Here is a 10,720-nt window from a genome sequence, read left to right as displayed (position 1 = left end):
GATAGCAATAAGAAGGAGAATAGGCCTGGGCTACTTTTCAAGAAAGGCCCCAATATGGGATTCCCCCGGCACTCCTGCATGCCTCCGTGATAGCTTGAGTATGCCTTTAAGAGATGCAGGGTTCCTGACGTGGGGAGACCTACTGGACGGTGCTGCCCTCCCTCCTTGGGATGTGCTCTATGAGATGGTTGGGCCTGGACTCTCAAAATGTAAGTATATCCAACTGAGAAGCTGGGCACAATCACAGGCTAAGAGTACTAGGCCTTTAGGAAGGGAGAGTAATCTAGAGGAGCAACTGGTCTCAAAGCCTAGAGCAAGAAGGGAGGTCTCTTTCTGGTATTGGGCAATAGTAGAGGAAGTAGATGGCGAGTTTAAACTAGCAGATGATCTATGGGGGCAGCAGATGAGCATGCAATGTGACCCGATTTGGAGGGATTCATTTAATACACTCTTCAGAATTGTTAAACCTGCTTGGCTTAGACGTAATCACATTTTTACAGCCCATAGAGCTTACCTTTCTCCTCTCAGGCTATCAAAATTCCAGCCCGATAAAGCATGCAATAAATGTGGCCTCCTCGCGGCATCGGACATACATATGTTTAAAGACTGCCCTCTGTTACAGAAATTCTGGGGTGAAGTTTTTTCATCAATGGAATCCATTCTTAGGGTCCCTCTGACCATCAGTTTACCCCTAATTATTTTTGGCTTGGTCGACACTATTAGGGGGCCTGCAAGATCTTTACTTTTCTACGCAATTCTTATCGCTAGAAGACAAATATGCAAATACTGGGTTGAGGCCTCACCACCGTCTCACTCAGAATGGTTGACATCGTTGTATGAAGTGTCTAAAGTGGACATGGCTAGATCCTGTAACAAGAAAAATGTGGCTTTTTGGGATTTACTGAGGTCATGGAGATAGGAGTCCGGGGTTGTTTTTTTTTTTTTTTTTTTTTTTTTTTTCCCGGGTCCTATGATTATGCCTGCATTTCTCCTCGGACTAATAACAAAAGGGCCTCCCAGAACTATGGTCCGGCAGGATACGAAATATCCTTGATGGAGCAAAAAATCTTGTACCCACGATCCTCCCTCGGGTAATCGGAATGTCTTCGGCTGAGGTGCTGCAAACAAAACAGCTGGTTCAACGGGTCATCCTATGTGGGGTAAGGCAAATGAGGACAAAAAAAACAAAAAAAAAACATTTGCATTATGGAGTGCAGAGGCAATGTCCATTTCCTGTACACATGTTATTTTTTTAAGGCAATGAAGTCCTATCTATTAGATTACATTCAAGCAGTGGCCTTGCCTCCTTCTGAACAGAGCGACCCACAAATCTTCACTGTCAACTCATCTTTTTCAACTGTCATCTCTGGCTGCCCTTATGCAGTCATCCGACTCCTTACATGTACACCGATGACACTCGGTTTGTCCACTATATGAGATTAGGTCTTGTTCTGCAAAGGAGAGTGTTCATTCATGCACGGGTGGGAATTACAGACTGCTGGCAGCCATTTTCTGACACTGAACTGAAAATATGGAAGTGATGTAGGTTTGCAGTGGTTATGTGTCTGGTTCTCTTCTTGTTGGGTCACTTGTGCCATTAAGCCAATGTCTCTCTAGTTCAAAACGTGTTTTTTGGGGGACACTGAACTATTGATGAAAACGGAGAAGAATGCAGTCTAATTACGGCCTTTCTACTGTCTCTGGATCTGCCAGAGGATCATTTAACCTTCAATAAACGCCTATCAGATTCTACTTATACCCATATTTGGCTCCATTTGGACTGGAGCAAATTGCTTTTCCTGGATCTGTGACTGTTCCATGTGAAGAGGCTGCAGATGGTACAAAAGGCAGATGCTCGCTTTATTAATGGAATTTTATGAACTTTGCATTTGCGGTGGATAATTAGAGCAATGTATGGCATATAGAATTTATCTCAAGAGATCCCCTCCAGTTTAACAGAAGCAAAATGATTCTCTATACTGATATAAAGACCCCAAGATTGGCAGGTCATTCCAGGTTCCATATGGCAGAGGAAGATAGAGTTGATTTTACACGTCTCGGCTCTCCGCTCTGGGCACTGTCAGACTATTGATACAGGCAGCTGTGAACATTGACAAGATTGAAAACAGATAGTCCTGTTGACAGATACTCCTATTCACAGACAACACTACACATGGGAAGCTTTGCTGGGAGATCTGTGTGCCATGTAGGATGAAACATGTCTGGGGTTGCTTGTGCTGCCATACAAAGGAGAAGATTAGCAGGTCGAGATGGACTGTCCCTTTTGGAACAGTACCAAGACTTATTTACAAAAGGTCCTTCTCAACAATGACACAGTGAGCAAAAAGACAATGGACTTCAATGCAGCCCAGAGTAATTGCCAGTGGCTAAAAATAGTTTAAGCATTCAATCCATCACCTTTTTTAATTTTCACAGCAACCCTGGGGAAAGCGATGCAAGCAGGCAGTTTCCAAATGCTTTTCTGTTATTCCATTATTGACCTCTCAAGCGAGTGCCTTCCCAATCCGGTCAAACAACACTACCAAGTTAGAAAGCTACTGCAGAGTCTAGGGGAGGGGCTCACTCACAGAGGACGGGCGGGACACTCCCAGGGTCGGATTGGTAAGGCGTACATTCGGGCAATGGCCGAGGGGCCGGTACGAAGTTCCAGCTGTGGGCTGCTTTTTTGGCAGCCTGGGGGGCCGATTTGGGCTGTGTCTGGTTTGTTCAGATCATGCCGCTAGCGGCCCAGGGGGGCCTCGAGTGGCCTTTCTGGATGCAGATGGACGTCCATTACTTCCCTTTTGTCAATGGGCAGAGGTCTCACTCCTTTTCTCTCGCTGGGGGTCCATTAATGTGTGCATACTGAGCAGGGGCAGGGGGGCTGAGCAGAAGTGGCCTCACTTGTTTTCAGGTGTTTATAAAACTTCGCCAAAGCAGTGTTTTGCAGGAAGGGAATATACAAATGTAGCCCACATTTTTTTGCGTACCCGGGCCGATTTCTAATCCCAATCCAACCCTGGACACTCCCAGTAAGAATTGAAGTAGATTTATTTTTTCTAATCCCGGGAAAATGCCAATAGCGTTGGCGTAATTTGCACCATTACGCCTTTTATGGCGGAGTCTGCGAAATTCCACTGTTACATGCTTGGTGTAATTGGGGTCACTCATGTAAAAATTCTATAGTGAAAGTACCGCAAAAAAAGCGAACAGGCGGAACGTGACCAGCTCTTGTTCGCACCACTTCTTTTGTACGAAGTGCATCCTCACGTCCAAAGTTGGTGCGCGGATGCATTTCCCATTAAAATACAGCACAAAACGCCAGGTTTAATTTTTGTGTAATTTGGCGTCATTTTTCCGAAATTCCCCTCAATTATACAAATGGAAATACACGAATTTCACGTACCCGTAGTTTTCATGCGAACAAATGCAGGTGTAGGAATGTGGTTTGAACCACAAACAACTAGACTGCAAACTAAGGCTGAATTAGCCTTGTAGTCTGGTCCATTGCTTTTAAATCGTACCCCAGTGCAGGTTTCACTTTTGCTCAGAATTGTTTTTCTGAGATCACATGTGATGCATGAAGTAGAGAAGAATGCAAAACCCTAACAAGTGCCGGTCCAAATGTGTGTGTTTTGAACAGCTTGCAGTGTAGTGCAACACAACGAAACCGATAGCACTACAAATATTAGCTGCCCTGTGAAATTCAAGCACCAGGAAAGCAATGCAAACAGTCTCTCGGGAGCCCTGTTTGTTAAAACCTTCCACATGATTTATGAGCATTTTACATTTCTTTTAATTTTCTGTCAAAAATAGAATTAAAATTGTGCCCTTAAAAAAATCAAGCAACTGTGACTAGCATGCAGTCCCAAGTCCTGGCCGAAGTCTCGCTTCGATATTTTTACCTTGCAAGTAGCTTAACGTCCCTGTTTCTTTGGCACACTGGTGTAATACATGAGCAGTTAAGGCTGATTTAACAGGGGCTGTGGGTACTTGATACTTAACCCATTATTCACGATTTATTAAGACGATCTTTTTTCTCTCCGTGTCAATTATTTCAGGGAGGTGGGGGTTAGTATTTTCTTCATATTGCAGGCGAGTTTGTTTGCAGTAACTGTTGTAATTCGTCGCAAATTAGCAATAAAATCTGCACTGCATGGCACTCGTTCAATTAGGGAAACGTAAGTTCCATGTTAAGTATGAAGACGACGAGTACGGTGAGTCACTGTATCATATAGGCTACTGGGCTGGTCTTGGAGCTGGTGGCGCCAGGTGCGACAATTCTCCACCCCCCCCCCCCCCCCCACACATGACCACCTCCTCGGTTTCCCTCACCACAACCTGGCAAAAGTGCCATTAATCTCTCTATAGCCTCTCTCACGTACATTTTGTTTGTTTTAATGCGCTGCTAAAGGCTGGCTTTACTAATCCACGCAGTTATCCACATAAATACAGATCTGTTCTTTGCAGCAGGTATATTAACCCTCTGTGCTACGTTATGGCGAGTCAAAACTGCGACTCGAGGAGGAACATTAATCACTAATTATCTTCAGGGGTGGCTACTGTCAAAATAAAGTGGAAGGGCAGGGGTAATAATGTTTTTTTTTTTTTTTAAAGCTCCCGCTGCCGGCCGCCTCGGTGCTCCTCTCTTCCATAGACAAACAAGGGCCAGCACAGGCTCCCAGACTCCTGACCCAATCCAGATGCTGGTCTTATACTATGAGAGCATTGTCAGGATTGCTCTGAGTGGCCTGTTTAGGTGCTCACTAAGGGACTGAGAGCCTGTCCCTGTTTTTCCACCCGGCTGTACAATATAGCTGGGTTGGAGAAATCTAAGTGCGCAACTCGCTTTGGCCGTCCTAAGGCGGCCAGCCTTACAGACATGGGCACTTACAGTGCTGCTGTATGTCCATAGAGGACAGCCAGCCCCGCCCTAGACTCGTAAACCAGTGAAAAATAAAACGATAATAAAAATGTTTTATTACTGCCCGAAAGCACGAAATCTGCAGCAGGTGCTTTTAAATCATAAGTTGATGCTAAACACAGCATCTCCCCCAACCCCTCTCCGGAGGTCAGTGCCCCCCACCAGGTCAGCGTCCAGTGTGACCGCACTGCCCTAAAACCGGCCCTGATAGGCTATATCGGTTTTAGGAACTCCCAACTACCTTGCCCAGAACAGAGCATTTGTTTATCGCACCAGCGATAACCTTCTTTTTGGAACTTCGGGACTCAAGAAGTTAAATAAGTTGAGTAAGAAGAAAACGCAACACAATAAAAATCCAACACCAATTTATAAAAATACGTTGTATTTTTATCTTTAAATATATACCTCAATGACAAAAATATAATGAATGGCTCCAGAGAGAGGAATTTCTAAAGAAACAAAAAATCACAGCTTTTCACTGAACGCAATAAATCATTGTAATCTATTGTGACTCACTGTTTAAGTTTAGCCACAACATATAGCTTGAAAACGGCTATAAGGGCACTCTTGTGACGGCCTACTCCTTGAGGGAGCCAGTCACAGAGATCAACAAGGTCCAATAGAACAGTTACCTCGCAAGAAAAGCAGTCTCCAGTCCAGTTTCAGTGGTCCTGATGTAAGGGATACAGGATGCTGAAGATGCTAAAGGATGCTGAGCCTGTATAGGGGGTCTTCTTAGGCCCCCCTCAGTCCATGAACACAGTGAGGCAACTTTGGCCACAGGGTTCGATGTTGCTCAAAGCCCAGGTGAAGTCTAGCCAAAAAACAGTTGCCAATGCTCTCCAGTCACAGTCAAGCCAGTAGTTCCCTTCATCTTGCAGTAACTAATGTGCTCGGTTACCAAACCGCATTCCAACAACTCTTCGTGGTCTAGCACACTCTGGTACAACTTTTGAGGGTCGTGACTCAGTCTCCCAGGCTGCACTTCGGCGCACAGTGCAAATCATTCTTTCTTGGTGACCAACTCACCAAGGAAGGCTTCTTCAGCTTTAATGACCGTGGTGCTGTAACCGTGTCAGCCAACTGCTTCTTGAAATCACCTACTCTGGGGATGACTTTTTCTTGAACAGGGCACCACAGGCACAGTCCTTTCTGTGCTAGCACAAGGAGCAGCAGGTACAGTCTAGTGTTGGGTGGAACCTCTCTTTGCTGTGTCCAGGGAGCAACTCGGTAGCCCTTCTTCGGTCATCTCTCCAGTTTAGACATAATCAGGGCGGGACTGGCCGTAGCAGGCACTGGGTGTTTCCCTGGTGGGCCGCCAGAGCAGGGGCTGATATTGGGCCCCTGGGTGCTGTTTTTGTTACGCGGGCTGGCAATATCAGCCCCTTGTTAAAAAAAAAAAATCATCCGAATCCGTCCTCAGCAAACGGCTTGGCCGCACCCCTCCACCTGCCCCCCCACCTCCCCCTAGGTCCCGACCGAACAGTCTGCCAGGACTGGTTTCAGTTCCCAGTCCGGCCTTAGACATAATCTGAGGGCTGGGTGCCAGGGATGCCAATTGTATGTCTTTTTCTTGCCTTCCGGGGATGTGGTGACTACTACCAATGTGCTAAGCAAACACAAACAGATGATGGACGGAACGCTACCAATGTACTACCAGGCTCCCTCACGCCTAGTGGCAGTTTTTCTGTAAAGTACAGCATGTACCTAGTTAGCTAGCCCATATTGCATCATTCTGCCCATTCCTAACGTGGCAGAACCCTACTTTTGGTGTGTGGAGCTCCCCAGCCCATCCCAAAGGTGTGGCTACTTGGGGGCTACATGCCCACAGAAAAAAACCTGTTTGGCAGCTTTTCTCTTTTTCTGTCCGATATGCCTTCATGTCTGCTAAAACAAAAGAGCAGCCCCTTTTGTATGTGACTACCATTAGCCCTTCAAAGGCAGCATTCCCTTTAAAGCTCGCCCTTTTGGCTCACATCCTGCTTGGTCATCCTGCCACGAGAAGGTCACACATCTTCCAATTGCATGCCTTTGTGCTCCTTCCTGAGAGTCGTTCACACCTCTTCCCCAGGAGGGCAGATGGCTGTCTCGAGGACCGTAACGTAAATGGTCACTGAAAACTTTGGTTAACAAAGTGGCAACTTGGGGGGAGGAGCCAAGATGGCGACCGGAGCAGACGCTTGAGCGCCCGGCTCCGTCGGCCCTTGGCCTCGGACTATTATCCTGATGCCCATCCTCGTCGATTCTCGAGGTGCAACGTGTGCGAAGACGCGCTGACCGCGCCGCCGCTTTCCCGGAGTCTCAGCCCGCCCTGATGCCGGAGTTCTGGGTGCTTTTGTTCTCTGCACTGGACCCCTGCGCCATTGTGGCCTTTGCCGGCCCCCTGGAAGCTCCGCAGTTACCGGACCCGCTAGCGCAAACCTGAGCCCCGCGGTCCCGATCTCACCTCGCACCACGGATCGTCGCCGGATGAGCCCGGGGAGGGACGGCCGGACACCTTCTGCACCCTGCGCCTGACGGGCTGGAGCTGTGGGGTGGGCCCCGGTGCGGCGGGTCTCCTGCCCCGCTCTGAGGACCGCGCTGTGGGAGGCTGCTGACCCCCTTATTCTATTGCCTAGCCGGCGGCAAAGAGAACCCGCGGGAAGAGAAGCGACTGTCGGCCTTCCCTGTTGCGGCGCAGACCTGAGGGGAATTGACTCCTTGCCACGACCCCCCCCCTGGCCATTACACCGTACAGCGGTAAAACATGGCGTTGATTGCCTGCTCGCGGCTGGGGGGTGATGCTCCGGTCTCGCCCGCTGCCCATTTCGCCCTCCCTCTTCCGGACACCAGCTCCACAGTGCCGTCCCGGATTGCTGCCGATGTGGGGGCCCAGCTTCCGCTGACATGCGGCTCCGTTCTGGCTGTCCTGCGGGACTTTCGACTACAAATGTGTGCTGGCCTGCAGGCGCTGAGTGAGCGGTTTGACTCCATACTGTCGGCTGCGGGTCGTGAGCGCTCTGTTTGTCATCAACAAGGCGTGGGTCTACCAGTGCTTTTGTCCTCTTGCGGGGACGCAACGGCGGTGTATGATTGTGCTACACTGGTGCCTGCATCCGGCGTTCCCGGCACCCAGGATCAACCGCTCTCCAGCTCAACTGCGGATACTTTGTTCCCCTGGTCATGGCTGCCTGCTTCATTGTTGCCTGCCTCACCGCGTCCGCAAGAGTATCCTGCTGAGCGATACCTAGCAGCCTCGAGGAATCGTCCGCGGTGGCCTACTGCTTCTTTTCTGTGGAACTCCTGTACTCTACTTGCCAGGTCTGGATTTTATGTGGTGCAAAGAGGGACCTCAATAGATGGTCGGCGGCCATTTCGTGATCCTACTTCACCATCTTCTCACAAGCGGCCATCTTGTCTTTGTCTGCTCGGGATGCGGGGCCTTCATGTAGGGGCTGGTTTAATCCCAAGCCCGCGATCGGGCCAGGGCTAGAATGACTTATATCGCCATGATTCATGGACGGGCTGGACTGGGCCTGGAACTGTATGTATGTGTTGTGCGCACTCGTCGCGATTTGTCTTCCTTCGCTTACATTGTTGTGACACGTTATTTTCGCACGCAGTTTTTGGCGTAGTGGGTTCTCAGTGTGTGGAGGCCATAGCTGGCTGATGGTTTGGGGCGCTCTGGTGTTCCGTGGGCTCCTCCCCACCTTCTTTTCTGTTTTCTTATTTTCTTTACTCTATTCCTACTTTCTCTCTTGTCTATATTTCGGGTTCATTGGGCGACAGGCACTATGCTGGGGGGGGGGCAGGCCGTAGCCTCCGCATTGGTGTAGGGTGGGGGGGTAATACTCTGTTCTTAATTAGTTCTATGGGCCTTTTTCTTTTATGTCTCTGCGCTATACTTGCTTCGATTCGGGGTCCGGGTGTGGGGTGGATTGAGTGGGGGCGGCTCTGGAGGGGTGCGTAATTGCTCATGTGACTATCCTGTTATATCACCGCACCGCCTCACTGCTTGAGATTTTACTTCCATTGTTGTTTTAATGATGCTGCTGCTATCCCGTGTGGTGAAGCTATCTGGCGGACTCGAATCTCTTTTGTTCTTATCCTTCACTGACTTTTTTCCCTGATAAAATTACCTTAAAAACTTAAAATTAACCTTCACTTCTCCTTCCCCTGGTGTCAAGGATCTCTCCAGTATATAACTCATAACTCGTTGTTAATCTTGACCGTTGAAGCACAGGGGATGTAATGTTGGTATCAGTGCTTAACCGTATCGTGGCCGGCCTGACGGTTGTAGGCCCGTATTTGTTCTTTTAAGATGCACGAATAAAGGTTTTTAAAAAAAAAAAAAAAAAAAAGTGGCAACTTGATAATATTGCCATTTGGGAAAAAGTTAAGTTAAATTCGACTTGAGCATCAAGTCCTGTTTAATGCAACAATTCATTTGAAGAACCATATTTAGTAGTCCCGTTCAGAAGTCAGGACTGCTGAGTTGTCAGTGCGTAATTCTTTACTTGCCAATGGGGCTACTAGCCTCTTCACAGGGAAAACAACAATGCTGACAATTCTGGGGAGTCAGGCCTTTGGCTGACATCAATGACGAGTGCTCGAGTCTGCTCCCATGCTGCTCTCATCAAACACTGGACTGGAGAATTAATTGCCAGCAAGGAATTCTGCTTGATTTAAGTGATTCTTTGCCCTTTGGGCGTTAAACTGCTGTAAATATCCCTCTGACATCTCCCATTTCTCATTTTTGGACATCTTAATGAATGTACTGCAGAGCAGACAGGATGTGACCTGACAGTCAGAGCAGACGACTTTAGAACTAGGGAACCAGGTTTGAGTGTCAGCGTGGGCTCAACATCCCGTGATTCTGGGCAAATCACTTGATCTTCTAGTGCCCAAAAACAAATACATAAATGTGTCAGTGTGTAATGTAACTAGTGTTTATGTAAAGTGCTCCAGAACCTTTGGGTCAAGTTTGTGCTATAGAAAACTGCAACAAAACAAAAAAAACTGAAAGTATTATTGGAAAATGGCCACTGCAGACATTTGAATGGTATGGTCCATTAAGGTTCTATATACATCAAGCACTGGCAAAAGGCAATAATTTCCGTCTGTGTGAGATGTTCTTGGACATTTTGCACAACAGCCGCTGCGCTACTGTGCAACATGGCTGAAAGTAAAGAAAATAGAGCTATGATGCAACCAATGGTTGCTGCGTCATATTGCCATTTTTTTCTGGACTTTAAGCCATGTTACACTGGAGCTAGTGCTGCTCTGAAACATGCCTAAAAACATTGACAAAGCCAAATTGATGTTGTATAGGTGAAAACTGGTTAGCTTTACCAATGCTTGTTTGCCACATGTTTCCACATGTTGAGGATTCAAATGGCAGAAAATCTTGCAAAAAATGTCAATTGTTTATCCAAAGAACGGTAAAAAAATTTTTTCTAAAAGGTGACTTTTTTTATTAAAATGGCAACAGCAAACGTTTTGCTGAGAAATGGTTGCTCTCTTCCTAGCTTTCAGTAACAGCCGAAACTGTATAAATATTTTTTTTACCACAGTTTTTGCAATTTTCTAAGTGGTGGTCAATATTTCCTATTTCTACAATTTTCAACCTAGTTGCAGTTTATAGGAAAAAGAGATGGAAAACGAATGGCAGACACAATAGAGCTATACTCTTCTGAAAATGTGAAGTGCTGTGTTTCTGTATAGTAACGCAGGATGTGCCAGAGATTGTTGTCACATAATTAAGAGAAAAATTGTGATTATGACCAGTGGCGGTCCATAATTTCAGCAGAGCGGTGG

The sequence above is a fragment of the Triturus cristatus genome, chromosome 12, assembly GCF_964204655.1.
Source record: "Triturus cristatus chromosome 12, aTriCri1.1, whole genome shotgun sequence".
Classification (NCBI taxonomy): domain Eukaryota; kingdom Metazoa; phylum Chordata; class Amphibia; order Caudata; family Salamandridae; genus Triturus; species Triturus cristatus.
Note: the sequence above shows the minus strand (reverse complement) of the source record.